Source organism: Eulemur rufifrons, chromosome 3 (genome assembly GCF_041146395.1).
Source record: "Eulemur rufifrons isolate Redbay chromosome 3, OSU_ERuf_1, whole genome shotgun sequence".
Taxonomy (NCBI): Eukaryota; Metazoa; Chordata; class Mammalia; order Primates; family Lemuridae; genus Eulemur; species Eulemur rufifrons.
This window is the reverse complement of record NC_090985.1, coordinates 20,956,503-20,975,556: the sequence shown is the minus strand read 5'-3', so window position 1 is coordinate 20,975,556 and position 19,054 is coordinate 20,956,503. Positions and strand designations below refer to the sequence as shown.

Below are 19,054 nucleotides of genomic sequence, written 5' to 3'. Positions count from 1 at the left end.
TCCCTTCACCTACTGGCGTGGCGATCCCCGTGCTGGACCTCAGCTCGAGTCCTCACTCATTTTGTTCAGATTTCAAAAGTTTCCATTTTTTTTAGACATCATCGATCCAGGCACGCGTACGAAAGGGACCTTGAGCCCCAGATCCGGGACAGACACTGAGCACTGGGCTCTCCTGTCACCCTGGGGCTCGCCAACCCACACTCTTCCACCAGCGAGACCGGCACCACAAGCAATGACCGGCCCCACGGCTGGCTAGCAAGGTGTGGGCCCCGCCTCCAGGCAGAGTCACGATCCCCTCCCCACGGGGTGTGGCACTGATCCCGGGACAAGATCCTTACCGTAGGAGAGAATTCACACTGGACCTTGGGGATGAGGGCGGCCAGAACTGCTCCCTATACTCTTCCTTCACCTCGCCACACCGGGGAGGAGAGAAATTCATCCCTTCGAAGCCCACATCAAACTTCACTGCGTCCTGTGGGGGGAGATTATATCTGTGGGCACGCGGAGACCATGTGTCTTCCTTTTCCAAACTGGCATGAGTAAAGCTAAGGGGCCCGGTCCCTGGTGCTTACCATGTGTGGCTGGGGCATGATGACCGCAAGACAGGGCTGCCTGTGTTCCCACCACTATGACTCTGTGCGTGCAGCGTACTAATTTCATCATCCGTCTCAGACGTGTCTGACCTTGCTCAACGCTGAGCTAAATGTGCCGCCCTAACGTCAAGGAGACAGAAGCCCATGATGGCTCCTCACGTCGTCAATGCCTCACACTCTTTGTGCCAAGTCATTCTTGGCACTTGCTAGGAATTTCTTCATTACTTAAAGAAGTCACGGAAATCGCTCCAAACCCTCCCACGATGATCTGACCAGAATTCGGTCATTGCCTCAGGAGGCCAGGGTTTTCCTCCTTCCACGTCAGTCAGCCCATACAGACGACAAAGCCATACCGCCTGGGTTCACCACTGAGCTCCCGCCAGGGCATTCGGTGACACCAAAATTGCAAAGAACCGGGAAACTCAGGCACCCCGGGGAAAAATGAAAATACAAATACAAAGAAAAGAGGCTTCCTGGGAGACGTGGCTCGACCAGTTAGGTGTACCAGTTCATATGAGAAAGTCCAGAGACCATGTCTCTGCTAAGAAGAATCACGTTCCCTTCTGTGATCGGGGAGCCCCGGACAGAACTTCTCCGAAATCTCCCCTCTGCACGCACTCTCAGCACTCTGCCCTCGACATCTCTCCGGATATCGTTCTCCTATCCCTTGATACACGGTGCGAACTCACTGAGGGTATGGGACTGTGGACCTAACGTCGACGTTACCATCCAAGAATTTGAAACGCGATCATCTGTGGTGTGAAGAGGTTGGATGCAGGATGTATTGGAATCGGGCATTCCAAGGTACAATCGCACTTTTAATATGAGCCGCAGGGGTTCCAGGATCCCCTGAGGACACGGACGCCTACGGGAGCTCGAGCGCCTAAGGGAAAATCGCCTGGCTGCCCATCACCTCGGCACAGAACCACCACCCGCGTGTCGGCTGGTCGTCGTCTGATCACGGAGCGCGCCCCCAACGATGGATACGCTGTGGGCCTGTATGGTAGAGCCTGTGGTTTAGGCGTAAGGGACCACAGTGCAGAGGCAGAACGTGATCGGTACAGGTGAAAGCATCAATGCATCCACGAATGTTCCATGGATCCATCGAATCATCCATCCAGCGAGTGAATCTACCGATGGATGGACTGAAGGATTTTCACGTGTTTGCAAATGTTTTCTGATCCATGGTTGCCTGAAGAGCCCAGGCCTACCCCTATGGAGAAGGATAGCTCAGTGGAAGTGAATTCCTTTGCTCTGTTCCCAGGAAAAACAAACTAATAAAGAAAAAAAACGGGTGCCCCCCGAGCGACCCGGTTGACAGCGCCTGTGAAGAATCTACCGGGAACGGTTCCTGTCAAAAAACAAAAAAAAACATTGACAGGCGCAAACTCACAACACCTTGAGATTGTGAGCACGTCAGTGTCCTCAAAAAAGCCATCCTCACTGGGGAGATTCTTCCAGCCCCGACAAACATGTGAATGGACCCAGTGCAGGCGCGGCCACAGCCCCTGTAACAGAATTAGCATAGCCCACAAAACTGAATCCACTGAAAACTGGATGTAAGTTACCTGGGGAGTGTTTTCCGTTGGTCCCGCCCACAGAAGGGAGCCAGTGCAGGTGTCCAGGCCAGCACTTCCTCAGTCCGCCGGTCAACGTCCCCGGAATGATATCTCACCCAATCTGCAGAGTACAGGGGCAACAAAATTCCCCAAATGGAACATCTCCTTGCAAGCACTTATAGGATTTCACGTTCCACGCCTGTCTGGCCACATACATGCAAGACCAGAACCCTCGTGCTCACATCGCTGCTGAGCATGTCATACATTGACATTGTCCTCAAAGCCATGACCCAAAGGCTCCCTAGCACCTCCACTGCAACACCATTCCTCATCACTTCACAGACCGTGGAAACCCGCTGAGGACCCAGGAGGGTGGCCGATTCCATCCAGCTTAAAAGTCCAGCATTTCAAAGATATAGTCCCGCCGCTTTCACAAAGGACGGACACGGCAGGGCCTGGAATGGGGGACCGCCATGGACTCAAAAGGCCCTGCCCGGTTCACGGGAAAACCCACAAGGGCCGAGGCTGCCGTACCGCGGGAACGGACGGCCAGTCCAATGGGTAACGAAAGAGACCGCTAAGGTTCCCTACTGGGTGTCTGTTTTTCAACTCCCAGGCAGTGCTTTCACGTAACAACAGTGAACAGAAAAATAAAATGGCGGCCCAGCCCTGCAAGCGGCTCATACCTTTGCCCTCCGGACAGAACAGAGATGGCCCATCAGCTGCTCTGGCCGGCTCAGCCAACCAGAGGGGAGAGGGGCCCAGGGGGAGGCCTAGTGGCTTCACAGGGGTATCTCTAACGGCCATTTAGTTCCCCAGGGTCTGGTGAGGACGGGGTAAGGAAGCCACCGGCCACGCCCTCAGAGGGTTTCCACGGTACCCCGCCAGCCACTAACAGGGTGTGCTCACACGGTCGCCCAACTCCACTGCTTCCACGGTACTTCAGCCTTTCACATTTCCAGACGTCACAGGCCTTTCCTCACCCCAAGCTCTACTAACTCAGCTCCCTTCACCTACTGGCGTGGCGATCCCCGTGCTGGACCTCAGCTCGAGTCCTCACTCATTTTGTTCAGATTTCAAAAGTTTCCATTTTTTTTAGACATCATCGATCCAGGCACGCGTACGAAAGGGACCTTGAGCCCCAGATCCGGGACAGACACTGAGCACTGGGCTCTCCTGTCACCCTGGGGCTCGCCAACCCACACTCTTCCACCAGCGAGACCGGCACCACAAGCAATGACCGGCCCCACGGCTGGCTAGCAAGGTGTGGGCCCCGCCTCCAGGCAGAGTCACGATCCCCTCCCCACGGGGTGTGGCACTGATCCCGGGACAAGATCCTTACCGTAGGAGAGAATTCACACTGGACCTTGGGGATGAGGGCGGCCAGAACTGCTCCCTATACTCTTCCTTCACCTCGCCACACCGGGGAGGAGAGAAATTCATCCCTTCGAAGCCCACATCAAACTTCACTGCGTCCTGTGGGGGGAGATTATATCTGTGGGCACGCGGAGACCATGTGTCTTCCTTTTCCAAACTGGCATGAGTAAAGCTAAGGGGCCCGGTCCCTGGTGCTTACCATGTGTGGCTGGGGCATGATGACCGCAAGACAGGGCTGCCTGTGTTCCCACCACTATGACTCTGTGCGTGCAGCGTACTAATTTCATCATCCGTCTCAGACGTGTCTGACCTTGCTCAACGCTGAGCTAAATGTGCCGCCCTAACGTCAAGGAGACAGAAGCCCATGATGGCTCCTCACGTCGTCAATGCCTCACACTCTTTGTGCCAAGTCATTCTTGGCACTTGCTAGGAATTTCTTCATTACTTAAAGAAGTCACGGAAATCGCTCCAAACCCTCCCACGACGATCTGACCAGAATTCGGTCATTGCCTCAGGAGGCCAGGGTTTTCCTCCTTCCACGTCAGTCAGCCCATACAGACGACAAAGCCATACCACCTGGGTTCACCACTGAGCTCCCGCCAGGGCATTCGGTGACACCAAAATTGCAAAGAACCGGGAAACTCAGGCACCCCGGGGAAAAATGAAAATACAAATACAAAGAAAAGAGGCTTCCTGGGAGACGTGGCTCGACCAGTTAGGTGTACCAGTTCATATGAGAAAGTCCAGAGACCACGTCTCTGCTAAGAAGAATCACGTTCCCTTCTGTGATCGGGGAGCCCCGGACAGAACTTCTCCGAAATCTCCCCTCTGCACGCACTCTCAGCACTCTGCCCTCGACATCTCTCCGGATATCGTTCTCCTATCCCTTGATACACGGTGCGAACTCACTGAGGGTATGGGACTGTGGACCTAACGTCGACGTTACCATCCAAGAATTTGAAACGCGATCATCTGTGGTGTGAAGAGGTTGGATGCAGGATGTATTGGAATCGGGCATTCCAAGGTACAATCGCACTTTTAATATGAGCCGCAGGGGTTCCAGGATCCCCTGAGGACACGGACGCCTACGGGAGCTCGAGCGCCTAAGGGAAAATCGCCTGGCTGCCCATCACCTCGGCACAGAACCACCACCCGCGTGTCGGCTGGTCGTCGTCTGATCACGGAGCGCGCCCCCAACGATGGATACGCTGTGGGCCTGTATGGTAGAGCCTGTGGTTTAGGCGTAAGGGACCACAGTGCAGAGGCAGAACGTGATCGGTACAGGTGAAAGCATCAATGCATCCACGAATGTTCGATGGATCCATCGAATCATCCATCCAGTGAGTGAATCTACCGATGGATGGACTGAAGGATTTTCACGTGTTTGCAAATGTTTTCTGATCCATGGTTGCCTGAAGAGCCCAGGCCTACCCCTATGGAGAAGGATAGCTCAGTGGAAGTGAATTCCTTTGCTCTGTTCCCAGGAAAAACAAACTAATAAAGAAAAAAAACGGGTGCCCCCCGAGCGACCCGGTTGACAGCGCCTGTGAAGAATCTACCGGGAACGGTTCCGTGTCAAAAAACAAAAAAAAACATTGACAGGCGCAAACTCACAACACCTTGAGATTGTGAGCACGTCAGTGTCCTCAAAAAAGCCATCCTCACTGGGGAGATTCTTCCAGCCCCGACAAACATGTGAATGGACCCAGTGCAGGCGCGGCCACAGCCCCTGTAACAGAATTAGCATAGCCCACAAAACTGAATCCATTGAAAACTGGATGTAAGTTACCTGGGGAGTGTTTTCCGTTGGTCCCGCCCACAGAAGGGAGCCAGTGCAGGTGTCCAGGCCAGCACTTCCTCAGTCCGCCGGTCAACGTCCCCGGAATGATATCTCACCCAATCTGCAGAGTACAGGGGCAACAAAATTCCCGAAAATGGAACATCTCCTTGCAAGCACTTATAGGATTTCACGTTCCACGCCTGTCTGGCCACATACATGCAAGACCAGAACCCTCGTGGTCACATCGCTGCTGAGCATGTCATACATTGACATTGTCCTCAAAGCCATGACCCAAAGGCTCCCTAGCACCTCCACTGCAACACCATTCCTCATCACTTCACAGACCGTGGAAACCCGCTGAGGACCCAGGAGGGTGGCCGATTCCATCCAGCTTAAAAGTCCAGCATTTCAAAGATATAGTCCCGCCGCTTTCACAAAGGACGGACACGGCAGGGCCTGGAATGGGGGACCGCCATGGACTCAAAAGGCCCTGCCCGGTTCACGGGAAAACCCACAAGGGCCGAGGCTGCCATACCGCGGGAACGGACGGCCAGTCCAATGGGTAACGAAAGAGACCGCTAAGGTTCCCTACTGGGTGTCTGTTTTTCAACTCCCAGGCAGTGCTTTCACGTAACAACAGTGAACAGAAAAATAAAATGGCGGCCCAGCCCTGCAAGCGGCTCATACCTTTGCCCTCCGGACAGAACAGAGATGGCCCATCAGCTGCTCTGGCCGGCTCAGCCAACCAGAGGGGAGAGGGGCCCAGGGGGAGGCCTAGTGGCTGCACAGGGGTATCTCTAACGGCCATTTAGTTCCCCAGGGTCTGGTGAGGACGGGGTAAGGAAGCCACCGGCCACGCCCTCAGAGGGTTTCCACGGTACCCCGCCAGCCACCACCAGGGTGTGCTCACACGGTCGCCCAACTCCACTGCTTCCACGGTACTTCAGCCTTTCACATTTCCAGACGTCACAGGCCTTTCCTCACCCCAAGCTCTACTAACTCAGCTCCCTTCACCTACTGGCGTGGCGATCCCCGTGCTGGACCTCAGCTCGAGTCCTCACTCATTTTGTTCAGATTTCAAAAGTTTCCATTTTTTTTAGACATCATCGATCCAGGCACGCGTACGAAAGGGACCTTGAGCCCCAGATCCGGGACAGACACTGAGCACTGGGCTCTCCTGTCACCCTGGGGCTCGCCAACCCACACTCTTCCACCAGCGAGACCGGCACCACAAGCAATGACCGGCCCCACGGCTGGCTAGCAAGGTGTGGGCCCCGCCTCCAGGCAGAGTCACGATCCCCTCCCCACGGGGTGTGGCACTGATCCCGGGACAAGATCCTTACCGTAGGAGAGAATTCACACTGGACCTTGGGGATGAGGGCGGCCAGAACTGCTCCCTATACTCTTCCTTCACCTCGCCACACCGGGGAGGAGAGAAATTCATCCCTTCGAAGCCCACATCAAACTTCACTGCGTCCTGTGGGGGGAGATTATATCTGTGGGCACGCGGAGACCATGTGTCTTCCTTTTCCAAACTGGCATGAGTAAAGCTAAGGGGCCCGGTCCCTGGTGCTTACCATGTGTGGCTGGGGCATGATGACCGCAAGACAGGGCTGCCTGTGTTCCCACCACTATGACTCTGTGCGTGCAGCGTACTAATTTCATCATCCGTCTCAGACGTGTCTGACCTTGCTCAACGCTGAGCTAAATGTGCCGCCCTAACGTCAAGGAGACAGAAGCCCATGATGGCTCCTCACGTCGTCAATGCCTCACACTCTTTGTGCCAAGTCATTCTTGGCACTTGCTAGGAATTTCTTCATTACTTAAAGAAGTCACGGAAATCGCTCCAAACCCTCCCACGACGATCTGACCAGAATTCGGTCATTGCCTCAGGAGGCCAGGGTTTTCCTCCTTCCACGTCAGTCAGCCCATACAGACGACAAAGCCATACCGCCTGGGTTCACCACTGAGCTCCCGCCAGGGCATTCGGTGACACCAAAATTGCAAAGAACCGGGAAACTCAGGCACCCCGGGGAAAAATGAAAATACAAATACAAAGAAAAGAGGCTTCCTGGGAGACGTGGCTCGACCAGTTAGGTGTACCAGTTCATATGAGAAAGTCCAGAGACCACGTCTCTGCTAAGAAGAATCACGTTCCCTTCTGTGATCGGGGAGCCCCGGACAGAACTTCTCCGAAATCTCCCCTCTGCACGCACTCTCAGCACTCTGCCCTCGACATCTCTCCGGATATCGTTCTCCTATCCCTTGATACACGGTGCGAACTCACTGAGGGTATGGGACTGTGGACCTAACGTCGACGTTACCATCCAAGAATTTGAAACGCGATCATCTGTGGTGTGAAGAGGTTGGATGCAGGATGTATTGGAATCGGGCATTCCAAGGTACAAGCGCACTTTTAATATGAGCCGCAGGGGTTCCAGGATCCCCTGAGGACACGGACGCCTACGGGAGCTCGAGCGCCTAAGGGAAAATCGCCTGGCTGCCCATCACCTCGGCACAGAACCACCACCCGCGTGTCGGCTGGTCGTCGTCTGATCACGGAGCGCGCCCCCAACGATGGATACGCTGTGGGCCTGTATGGTAGAGCCTGTGGTTTAGGCGTAAGGGACCACAGTGCAGAGGCAGAACGTGATCGGTACAGGTGAAAGCGTCAATGCATCCACGAATGTTCGATGGATCCATCGAATCATCCATCCAGCGAGTGAATCTACCGATGGATGGACTGAAGGATTTTCACGTGTTTGCAAATGTTTTCTGATCCATGGTTGCCTGAAGAGCCCAGGCCTACCCCTATGGAGAAGGATAGCTCAGTGGAAGTGAATTCCTTTGCTCTGTTCCCAGGAAAAACAAACTAATAAAGAAAAAAAACGGGTGCCCCCCGAGCGACCCGGTTGACAGCGCCTGTGAAGAATCTACCGGGAACGGTTCCGTGTCAAAAAACAAAAAAAAACATTGACAGGCGCAAACTCACAACACCTTGAGATTGTGAGCACGTCAGTGTCCTCAAAAAAGCCATCCTCACTGGGGAGATTCTTCCAGCCCCGACAAACATGTGAATGGACCCAGTGCAGGCGCGGCCACAGCCCCTGTAACAGAATTAGCATAGCCCACAAAACTGAATCCACTGAAAACTGGATGTAAGTTACCTGGGGAGTGTTTTCCGTTGGTCCCGCCCACAGAAGGGAGCCAGTGCAGGTGTCCAGGCCAGCACTTCCTCAGTCCGCCGGTCAACGTCCCCGGAATGATATCTCACCCAATCTGCAGAGTACAGGGGCAACAAAATTCCCCAAATGGAACATCTCCTTGCAAGCACTTATAGGATTTCACGTTCCACGCCTGTCTGGCCACATACATGCAAGACCAGAACCCTCGTGCTCACATCGCTGCTGAGCATGTCATACATTGACATTGTCCTCAAAGCCATGACCCAAAGGCTCCCTAGCACCTCCACTGCAACACCATTCCTCATCACTTCACAGACCGTGGAAACCCGCTGAGGACCCAGGAGGGTGGCCGATTCCATCCAGCTTAAAAGTCCAGCATTTCAAAGATATAGTCCCGCCGCTTTCACAAAGGACGGACACGGCAGGGCCTGGAATGGGGGACCGCCATGGACTCAAAAGGCCCTGCCCGGTTCACGGGAAAACCCACAAGGGCCGAGGCTGCCGTACCGCGGGAACGGACGGCCAGTCCAATGGGTAACGAAAGAGACCGCTAAGGTTCCCTACTGGGTGTCTGTTTTTCAACTCCCAGGCAGTGCTTTCACGTAACAACAGTGAACAGAAAAATAAAATGGCGGCCCAGCCCTGCAAGCGGCTCATACCTTTGCCCTCCGGACAGAACAGAGATGGCCCATCAGCTGCTCTGGCCGGCTCAGCCAACCAGAGGGGAGAGGGGCCCAGGGGGAGGCCTAGTGGCTTCACAGGGGTATCTCTAACGGCCATTTAGTTCCCCAGGGTCTGGTGAGGACGGGGTAAGGAAGCCACCGGCCACGCCCTCAGAGGGTTTCCACGGTACCCCGCAAGCCACCACCAGGGTGTGCTCACACGGTCGCCCAACTCCACTGCTTCCACGGTACTTCAGCCTTTCACATTTCCAGACGTCACAGGCCTTTCCTCACCCCAAGCTCTACTAACTCAGCTCCCTTCAGCCTACTGGCGTGGCGATCCCCGTGCTGGACCTCAGCTCGAGTCCTCACTCATTTTGTTCAGATTTCAAAAGTTTCCATTTTTTTTAGACATCATCGATCCAGGCACGCGTACGAAAGGGACCTTGAGCCCCAGATCCGGGACAGACACTGAGCACTGGGCTCTCCTGTCACCCTGGGGCTCGCCAACCCACACTCTTCCACCAGCGAGACCGGCACCACAAGCAATGACCGGCCCCACGGCTGGCTAGCAAGGTGTGGGCCCCGCCTCCAGGCAGAGTCACGATCCCCTCCCCACGGGGTGTGGCACTGATCCCGGGACAAGATCCTTACCGTAGGAGAGAATTCACACTGGACCTTGGGGATGAGGGCGGCCAGAACTGCTCCCTATACTCTTCCTTCACCTCGCCACACCGGGGAGGAGAGAAATTCATCCCTTCGAAGCCCACATCAAACTTCACTGCGTCCTGTGGGGGGAGATTATATCTGTGGGCACGCGGAGACCATGTGTCTTCCTTTTCCAAACTGGCATGAGTAAAGCTAAGGGGCCCGGTCCCTGGTGCTTACCATGTGTGGCTGGGGCATGATGACCGCAAGACAGGGCTGCCTGTGTTCCCACCACTATGACTCTGTGCGTGCAGCGTACTAATTTCATCATCCGTCTCAGACGTGTCTGACCTTGCTCAACGCTGAGCTAAATGTGCCGCCCTAACGTCAAGGAGACAGAAGCCCATGATGGCTCCTCACGTCGTCAATGCCTCACACTCTTTGTGCCAAGTCATTCTTGGCACTTGCTAGGAATTTCTTCATTACTTAAAGAAGTCACGGAAATCGCTCCAAACCCTCCCACGACGATCTGACCAGAATTCGGTCATTGCCTCAGGAGGCCAGGGTTTTCCTCCTTCCACGTCAGTCAGCCCATACAGACGACAAAGCCATACCGCCTGGGTTCACCACTGAGCTCCCGCCAGGGCATTCGGTGACACCAAAATTGCAAAGAACCGGGAAACTCAGGCACCCCGGGGAAAAATGAAAATACAAATACAAAGAAAAGAGGCTTCCTGGGAGACGTGGCTCGACCAGTTAGGTGTACCAGTTCATATGAGAAAGTCCAGAGACCACGTCTCTGCTAAGAAGAATCACGTTCCCTTCTGTGATCGGGGAGCCCCGGACAGAACTTCTCCGAAATCTCCCCTCTGCACGCACTCTCAGCACTCTGCCCTCGACATCTCTCCGGATATCGTTCTCCTATCCCTTGATACACGGTGCGAACTCACTGAGGGTATGGGACTGTGGACCTAACGTCGACGTTACCATCCAAGAATTTGAAACGCGATCATCTGTGGTGTGAAGAGGTTGGATGCAGGATGTATTGGAATCGGGCATTCCAAGGTACAAGCGCACTTTTAATATGAGCCGCAGGGGTTCCAGGATCCCCTGAGGACACGGACGCCTACGGGAGCTCGAGCGCCTAAGGGAAAATCGCCTGGCTGCCCATCACCTCGGCACAGAACCACCACCCGCGTGTCGGCTGGTCGTCGTCTGATCACGGAGCGCGCCCCCAACGATGGATACGCTGTGGGCCTGTATGGTAGAGCCTGTGGTTTAGGCGTAAGGGACCACAGTGCAGAGGCAGAACGTGATCGGTACAGGTGAAAGCGTCAATGCATCCACGAATGTTCGATGGATCCATCGAATCATCCATCCAGCGAGTGAATCTACCGATGGATGGACTGAAGGATTTTCACGTGTTTGCAAATGTTTTCTGATCCATGGTTGCCTGAAGAGCCCAGGCCTACCCCTATGGAGAAGGATAGCTCAGTGGAAGTGAATTCCTTTGCTCTGTTCCCAGGAAAAACAAACTAATAAAGAAAAAAAACGGGTGCCCCCCGAGCGACCCGGTTGACAGCGCCTGTGAAGAATCTACCGGGAACGGTTCCGTGTCAAAAAACAAAAAAAAACATTGACAGGCGCAAACTCACAACACCTTGAGATTGTGAGCACGTCAGTGTCCTCAAAAAAGCCATCCTCACTGGGGAGATTCTTCCAGCCCCGACAAACATGTGAATGGACCCAGTGCAGGCGCGGCCACAGCCCCTGTAACAGAATTAGCATAGCCCACAAAACTGAATCCACTGAAAACTGGATGTAAGTTACCTGGGGAGTGTTTTCCGTTGGTCCCGCCCACAGAAGGGAGCCAGTGCAGGTGTCCAGGCCAGCACTTCCTCAGTCCGCCGGTCAACGTCCCCGGAATGATATCTCACCCAATCTGCAGAGTACAGGGGCAACAAAATTCCCCAAATGGAACATCTCCTTGCAAGCACTTATAGGATTTCACGTTCCACGCCTGTCTGGCCACATACATGCAAGACCAGAACCCTCGTGCTCACATCGCTGCTGAGCATGTCATACATTGACATTGTCCTCAAAGCCATGACCCAAAGGCTCCCTAGCACCTCCACTGCAACACCATTCCTCATCACTTCACAGACCGTGGAAACCCGCTGAGGACCCAGGAGGGTGGCCGATTCCATCCAGCTTAAAAGTCCAGCATTTCAAAGATATAGTCCCGCCGCTTTCACAAAGGACGGACACGGCAGGGCCTGGAATGGGGGACCGCCATGGACTCAAAAGGCCCTGCCCGGTTCACGGGAAAACCCACAAGGGCCGAGGCTGCCGTACCGCGGGAACGGACGGCCAGTCCAATGGGTAACGAAAGAGACCGCTAAGGTTCCCTACTGGGTGTCTGTTTTTCAACTCCCAGGCAGTGCTTTCACGTAACAACAGTGAACAGAAAAATAAAATGGCGGCCCAGCCCTGCAAGCGGCTCATACCTTTGCCCTCCGGACAGAACAGAGATGGCCCATCAGCTGCTCTGGCCGGCTCAGCCAACCAGAGGGGAGAGGGGCCCAGGGGGAGGCCTAGTGGCTTCACAGGGGTATCTCTAACGGCCATTTAGTTCCCCAGGGTCTGGTGAGGACGGGGTAAGGAAGCCACCGGCCACGCCCTCAGAGGGTTTCCACGGTACCCCGCAAGCCACCAACAGGGTGTGCTCACACGGTCGCCCAACTCCACTGCTTCCACGGTACTTCAGCCTTTCACATTTCCAGACGTCACAGGCCTTTCCTCACCCCAAGCTCTACTAACTCAGCTCCCTTCAGCCTACTGGCGTGGCGATCCCCGTGCTGGACCTCAGCTCGAGTCCTCACTCATTTTGTTCAGATTTCAAAAGTTTCCATTTTTTTTAGACATCATCGATCCAGGCACGCGTACGAAAGGGACCTTGAGCCCCAGATCCGGGACAGACACTGAGCACTGGGCTCTCCTGTCACCCTGGGGCTCGCCAACCCACACTCTTCCACCAGCGAGACCGGCACCACAAGCAATGACCGGCCCCACGGCTGGCTAGCAAGGTGTGGGCCCCGCCTCCAGGCAGAGTCACGATCCCCTCCCCACGGGGTGTGGCACTGATCCCGGGACAAGATCCTTACCGTAGGAGAGAATTCACACTGGACCTTGGGGATGAGGGCGGCCAGAACTGCTCCCTATACTCTTCCTTCACCTCGCCACACCGGGGAGGAGAGAAATTCATCCCTTCGAAGCCCACATCAAACTTCACTGCGTCCTGTGGGGGGAGATTATATCTGTGGGCACGCGGAGACCATGTGTCTTCCTTTTCCAAACTGGCATGAGTAAAGCTAAGGGGCCCGGTCCCTGGTGCTTACCATGTGTGGCTGGGGCATGATGACCGCAAGACAGGGCTGCCTGTGTTCCCACCACTATGACTCTGTGCGTGCAGCGTACTAATTTCATCATCCGTCTCAGACGTGTCTGACCTTGCTCAACGCTGAGCTAAATGTGCCGCCCTAACGTCAAGGAGACAGAAGCCCATGATGGCTCCTCACGTCGTCAATGCCTCACACTCTTTGTGCCAAGTCATTCTTGGCACTTGCTAGGAATTTCTTCATTACTTAAAGAAGTCACGGAAATCGCTCCAAACCCTCCCACGACGATCTGACCAGAATTCGGTCATTGCCTCAGGAGGCCAGGGTTTTCCTCCTTCCACGTCAGTCAGCCCATACAGACGACAAAGCCATACCGCCTGGGTTCACCACTGAGCTCCCGCCAGGGCATTCGGTGACACCAAAATTGCAAAGAACCGGGAAACTCAGGCACCCCGGGGAAAAATGAAAATACAAATACAAAGAAAAGAGGCTTCCTGGGAGACGTGGCTCGACCAGTTAGGTGTACCAGTTCATATGAGAAAGTCCAGAGACCACGTCTCTGCTAAGGAGAATCACGTTCCCTTCTGTGATCGGGGAGCCCCGGACAGAACTTCTCCGAAATCTCCCCTCTGCACGCACTCTCAGCACTCTGCCCTCGACATCTCTCCGGATATCGTTCTCCTATCCCTTGATACACGGTGCGAACTCACTGAGGGTATGGGACTGTGGACCTAACGTCGACGTTACCATCCAAGAATTTGAAACGCGATCATCTGTGGTGTGAAGAGGTTGGATGCAGGATGTATTGGAATCGGGCATTCCAAGGTACAAGCGCACTTTTAATATGAGCCGCAGGGGTTCCAGGATCCCCTGAGGACACGGACGCCTACGGGAGCTCGAGCGCCTAAGGGAAAATCGCCTGGCTGCCCATCACCTCGGCACAGAACCACCACCCGCGTGTCGGCTGGTCGTCGTCTGATCACGGAGCGCGCCCCCAACGATGGATACGCTGTGGGCCTGTATGGTAGAGCCTGTGGTTTAGGCGTAAGGGACCACAGTGCAGAGGCAGAACGTGATCGGTACAGGTGAAAGCGTCAATGCATCCACGAATGTTCGATGGATCCATCGAATCATCCATCCAGCGAGTGAATCTACCGATGGATGGACTGAAGGATTTTCACGTGTTTGCAAATGTTTTCTGATCCATGGTTGCCTGAAGAGCCCAGGCCTACCCCTATGGAGAAGGATAGCTCAGTGGAAGTGAATTCCTTTGCTCTGTTCCCAGGAAAAACAAACTAATAAAGAAAAAAAACGGGTGCCCCCCGAGCGACCCGGTTGACAGCGCCTGTGAAGAATCTACCGGGAACGGTTCCGTGTCAAAAAACAAAAAAAAACATTGACAGGCGCAAACTCACAACACCTTGAGATTGTGAGCACGTCAGTGTCCTCAAAAAAGCCATCCTCACTGGGGAGATTCTTCCAGCCCCGACAAACATGTGAATGGACCCAGTGCAGGCGCGGCCACAGCCCCTGTAACAGAATTAGCATAGCCCACAAAACTGAATCCACTGAAAACTGGATGTAAGTTACCTGGGGAGTGTTTTCCGTTGGTCCCGCCCACAGAAGGGAGCCAGTGCAGGTGTCCAGGCCAGCACTTCCTCAGTCCGCCGGTCAACGTCCCCGGAATGATATCTCACCCAATCTGCAGAGTACAGGGGCAACAAAATTCCCCAAATGGAACATCTCCTTGCAAGCACTTATAGGATTTCACGTTCCACGCCTGTCTGGCCACATACATGCAAGACCAGAACCCTCGTGCTCACATCGCTGCTGAGCATGTCATACATTGACATTGTCCTCAAAGCCATGACCCAAAGGCTCCCTAGCACCTCCACTGCAACACCATTCCTCATCACTTCACAGACCGTGGAAACCCGCTGAGGACCCAGGAGGGTGGCCGATTCCATCCAGCTTAAAAGTCCAGCATTTCAAAGATATAGTCCCGCCGCTTTCACAAAGGACGGACACGGCAGGGCCTGGAATGGGGGACCGCCATGGACTCAAAAGGCCCTGCCCGGTTCACGGGAAAACCCACAAGGGCCGAGGCTGCCGTACCGCGGGAACGGACGGCCAGTCCAATGGGTAACGAAAGAGACCGCTAAGGTTCCCTACTGGGTGTCTGTTTTTCAACTCCCAGGCAGTGCTTTCACGTAACAACAGTGAACAGAAAAATAAAATGGCGGCCCAGCCCTGCAAGCGGCTCATACCTTTGCCCTCCGGACAGAACAGAGATGGCCCATCAGCTGCTCTGGCCGGCTCAGCCAACCAGAGGGGAGAGGGGCCCAGGGGGAGGCCTAGTGGCTTCACAGGGGTATCTCTAACGGCCATTTAGTTCCCCAGGGTCTGGTGAGGACGGGGTAAGGAAGCCACCGGCCACGCCCTCAGAGGGTTTCCACGGTACCCCGCAAGCCACCAACAGGGTGTGCTCACACGGTCGCCCAACTCCACTGCTTCCACGGTACTTCAGCCTTTCACATTTCCAGACGTCACAGGCCTTTCCTCACCCCAAGCTCTACTAACTCAGCTCCCTTCAGCCTACTGGCGTGGCGATCCCCGTGCTGGACCTCAGCTCGAGTCCTCACTCATTTTGTTCAGATTTCAAAAGTTTCCATTTTTTTTAGACATCATCGATCCAGGCACGCGTACGAAAGGGACCTTGAGCCCCAGATCCGGGACAGACACTGAGCACTGGGCTCTCCTGTCACCCTGGGGCTCGCCAACCCACACTCTTCCACCAGCGAGACCGGCACCACAAGCAATGACCGGCCCCACGGCTGGCTAGCAAGGTGTGGGCCCCGCCTCCAGGCAGAGTCACGATCCCCTCCCCACGGGGTGTGGCACTGATCCCGGGACAAGATCCTTACCGTAGGAGAGAATTCACACTGGACCTTGGGGATGAGGGCGGCCAGAACTGCTCCCTATACTCTTCCTTCACCTCGCCACACCGGGGAGGAGAGAAATTCATCCCTTCGAAGCCCACATCAAACTTCACTGCGTCCTGTGGGGGGAGATTATATCTGTGGGCACGCGGAGACCATGTGTCTTCCTTTTCCAAACTGGCATGAGTAAAGCTAAGGGGCCCGGTCCCTGGTGCTTACCATGTGTGGCTGGGGCATGATGACCGCAAGACAGGGCTGCCTGTGTTCCCACCACTATGACTCTGTGCGTGCAGCGTACTAATTTCATCATCCGTCTCAGACGTGTCTGACCTTGCTCAACGCTGAGCTAAATGTGCCGCCCTAACGTCAAGGAGACAGAAGCCCATGATGGCTCCTCACGTCGTCAATGCCTCACACTCTTTGTGCCAAGTCATTCTTGGCACTTGCTAGGAATTTCTTCATTACTTAAAGAAGTCACGGAAATCGCTCCAAACCCTCCCACGACGATCTGACCAGAATTCGGTCATTGCCTCAGGAGGCCAGGGTTTTCCTCCTTCCACGTCAGTCAGCCCATACAGACGACAAAGCCATACCACCTGGGTTCACCACTGAGCTCCCGCCAGGGCATTCGGTGACACCAAAATTGCAAAGAACCGGGAAACTCAGGCACCCCGGGGAAAAATGAAAATACAAATACAAAGAAAAGAGGCTTCCTGGGAGACGTGGCTCGACCAGTTAGGTGTACCAGTTCATATGAGAAAGTCCAGAGACCACGTCTCTGCTAAGAAGAATCACGTTCCCTTCTGTGATCGGGGAGCCCCGGACAGAACTTCTCCGAAATCTCCCCTCTGCACGCACTCTCAGCACTCTGCCCTCGACATCTCTCCGGATATCGTTCTCCTATCCCTTGATACACGGTGCGAACTCACTGAGGGTATGGGACTGTGGACCTAACGTCGACGTTACCATCCAAGAATTTGAAACGCGATCATCTGTGGTGTGAAGAGGTTGGATGCAGGATGTATTGGAATCGGGCATTCCAAGGTACAAGCGCACTTTTAATATGAGCCGCAGGGGTTCCAGGATCCCCTGAGGACACGGACGCCTACGGGAGCTCGAGCGCCTAAGGGAAAATCGCCTGGCTGCCCATCACCTCGGCACAGAACCACCACCCGCGTGTCGGCTGGTCGTCGTCTGATCACGGAGCGCGCCCCCAACGATGGATACGCTGTGGGCCTGTATGGTAGAGCCTGTGGTTTAGGCGTAAGGGACCACAGTGCAGAGGCAGAACGTGATCGGTACAGGTGAAAGCGTCAATGCATCCACGAATGTTCGATGGATCCATCGAATCATCCATCCAGCGAGTGAATCTACCGATGGATGGACTGAAGGATTTTCACGTGTTTGCAAATGTTTTCTGATCCATGGTTGCCTGAAGAGCCCAGGCCTACCCCTATGGAGAAGGATAGCTCAGTGGAAGTGAATTCCTTTGCTCTGTTCCCAGGAAAAACAAACTAATAAAGAAAAAAAACGGGTGCCCCCCGAGCGACCCGGTTGACAGCGCCTGTGAAGAATCTACCGGGAACGGTTCCGTGTCAAAAAACAAAAAAAAACATTGACAGGCGCAAACTCACAACACCTTGAGATTGTGAGCACGTCAGTGTCCTCAAAAAAGCCATCCTCACTGGGGAGATTCTTCCAGCCCCGACAAACATGTGAATGGACCCAGTGCAGGCGCGGCCACAGCCCCTGTAACAGAATTAGCATAGCCCACAAAACTGAATCCACTGAAAACTGGATGTAAGTTACCTGGGGAGTGTTTTCCGTTGGTCCCGCCCACAGAAGGGAGCCAGTGCAGGTGTCCAGGCCAGCACTTCCTCAGTCCGCCGGTCAACGTCCCCGGAATGATATCTCACCCAATCTGCAGAGTACAGGGGCAACAAAATTCCCCAAATGGAACATCTCCTTGCAAGCACTTATAGGATTTCACGTTCCACGCCTGTCTGGCCACATACATGCAAGACCAGAACCCTCGTGCTCACATCGCTGCTGAGCATGTCATACATTGACATTGTCCTCAAAGCCATGACCCAAAGGCTCCCTAGCACCTCCACTGCAACACCATTCCTCATCACTTCACAGACCGTGGAAACCCGCTGAGGACCCAGGAGGGTGGCCGATTCCATCCAGCTTAAAAGTCCAGCATTTCAAAGATATAGTCCCGCCGCTTTCACAAAGGACGGACACGGCAGGGCCTGGAATGGGGGACCGCCATGGACTCAAAAGGCCCTGCCCGGTTCACGGGAAAACCCACAAGGGCCGAGGCTGCCGTACCGCGGGAACGGACGGCCAGTCCAATGGGTAACGAAAGAGACCGCTAAGGTTCCCTACTGGGTGTCTGTTTTTCAACTCCCAGGCAGTGCTTTCACGTAACAACAGTGAACAGAAAAATAAAATGGCGGCCCAGCCCTGCAAGCGGCTCATACCTTTGCCCTCCGGACAGAACAGAGATGGCCCATCAGCTGCTCTGGCCGGCTCAGCCAACCAGAGGGGAGAGGGGCCCAGGGGGAGGCCTAGTGGCTTCACAGGGGTATCTCTAACGGCCATTTAGTTCCCCAGGGTCTGGTGAGGACGGGGTAAGGAAGCCACCGGCCACGCCCTCAGAGGGTTTCCACGGTACCCCGCAAGCCACCAACAGGGTGTGCTCACACGGTCGCCCAACTCCACTGCTTCCACGGTACTTCAGCCTTTCACATTTCCAGACGTCACAGGCCTTTCCTCACCCCAAGCTCTACTAACTCAGCTCCCTTCAGCCTACTGGCGTGGCGATCCCCGTGCTGGACCTCAGCTCGAGTCCTCACTCATTTTGTTCAGATTTCAAAAGTTTCCATTTTTTTTAGACATCATCGATCC

The 19,054-nt window shown here is 54.7% G+C and overlaps 7 pseudogenes; all 7 read right to left on the bottom strand.

The window, feature by feature from the left end:
• Positions 1-34: 34 nt before the first annotated feature.
• On the bottom strand, positions 35-108 carry LOC138382260 (small nucleolar RNA SNORD116; annotated as a pseudogene).
• A 3,082-nt stretch (positions 109-3,190) lies between these two features.
• Positions 3,191-3,264, bottom strand: LOC138382259 (small nucleolar RNA SNORD116; annotated as a pseudogene).
• A 3,084-nt stretch (positions 3,265-6,348) lies between these two features.
• On the bottom strand, positions 6,349-6,422 carry LOC138382258 (small nucleolar RNA SNORD116; annotated as a pseudogene).
• Positions 6,423-9,506: 3,084 nt separating this feature from the next.
• On the bottom strand, positions 9,507-9,580 carry LOC138382257 (small nucleolar RNA SNORD116; annotated as a pseudogene).
• A 3,084-nt stretch (positions 9,581-12,664) lies between these two features.
• On the bottom strand, positions 12,665-12,738 carry LOC138382256 (small nucleolar RNA SNORD116; annotated as a pseudogene).
• Positions 12,739-15,822: 3,084 nt separating this feature from the next.
• Positions 15,823-15,896, bottom strand: LOC138382255 (small nucleolar RNA SNORD116; annotated as a pseudogene).
• Positions 15,897-18,980: 3,084 nt separating this feature from the next.
• On the bottom strand, positions 18,981-19,054 carry LOC138382254 (small nucleolar RNA SNORD116; annotated as a pseudogene).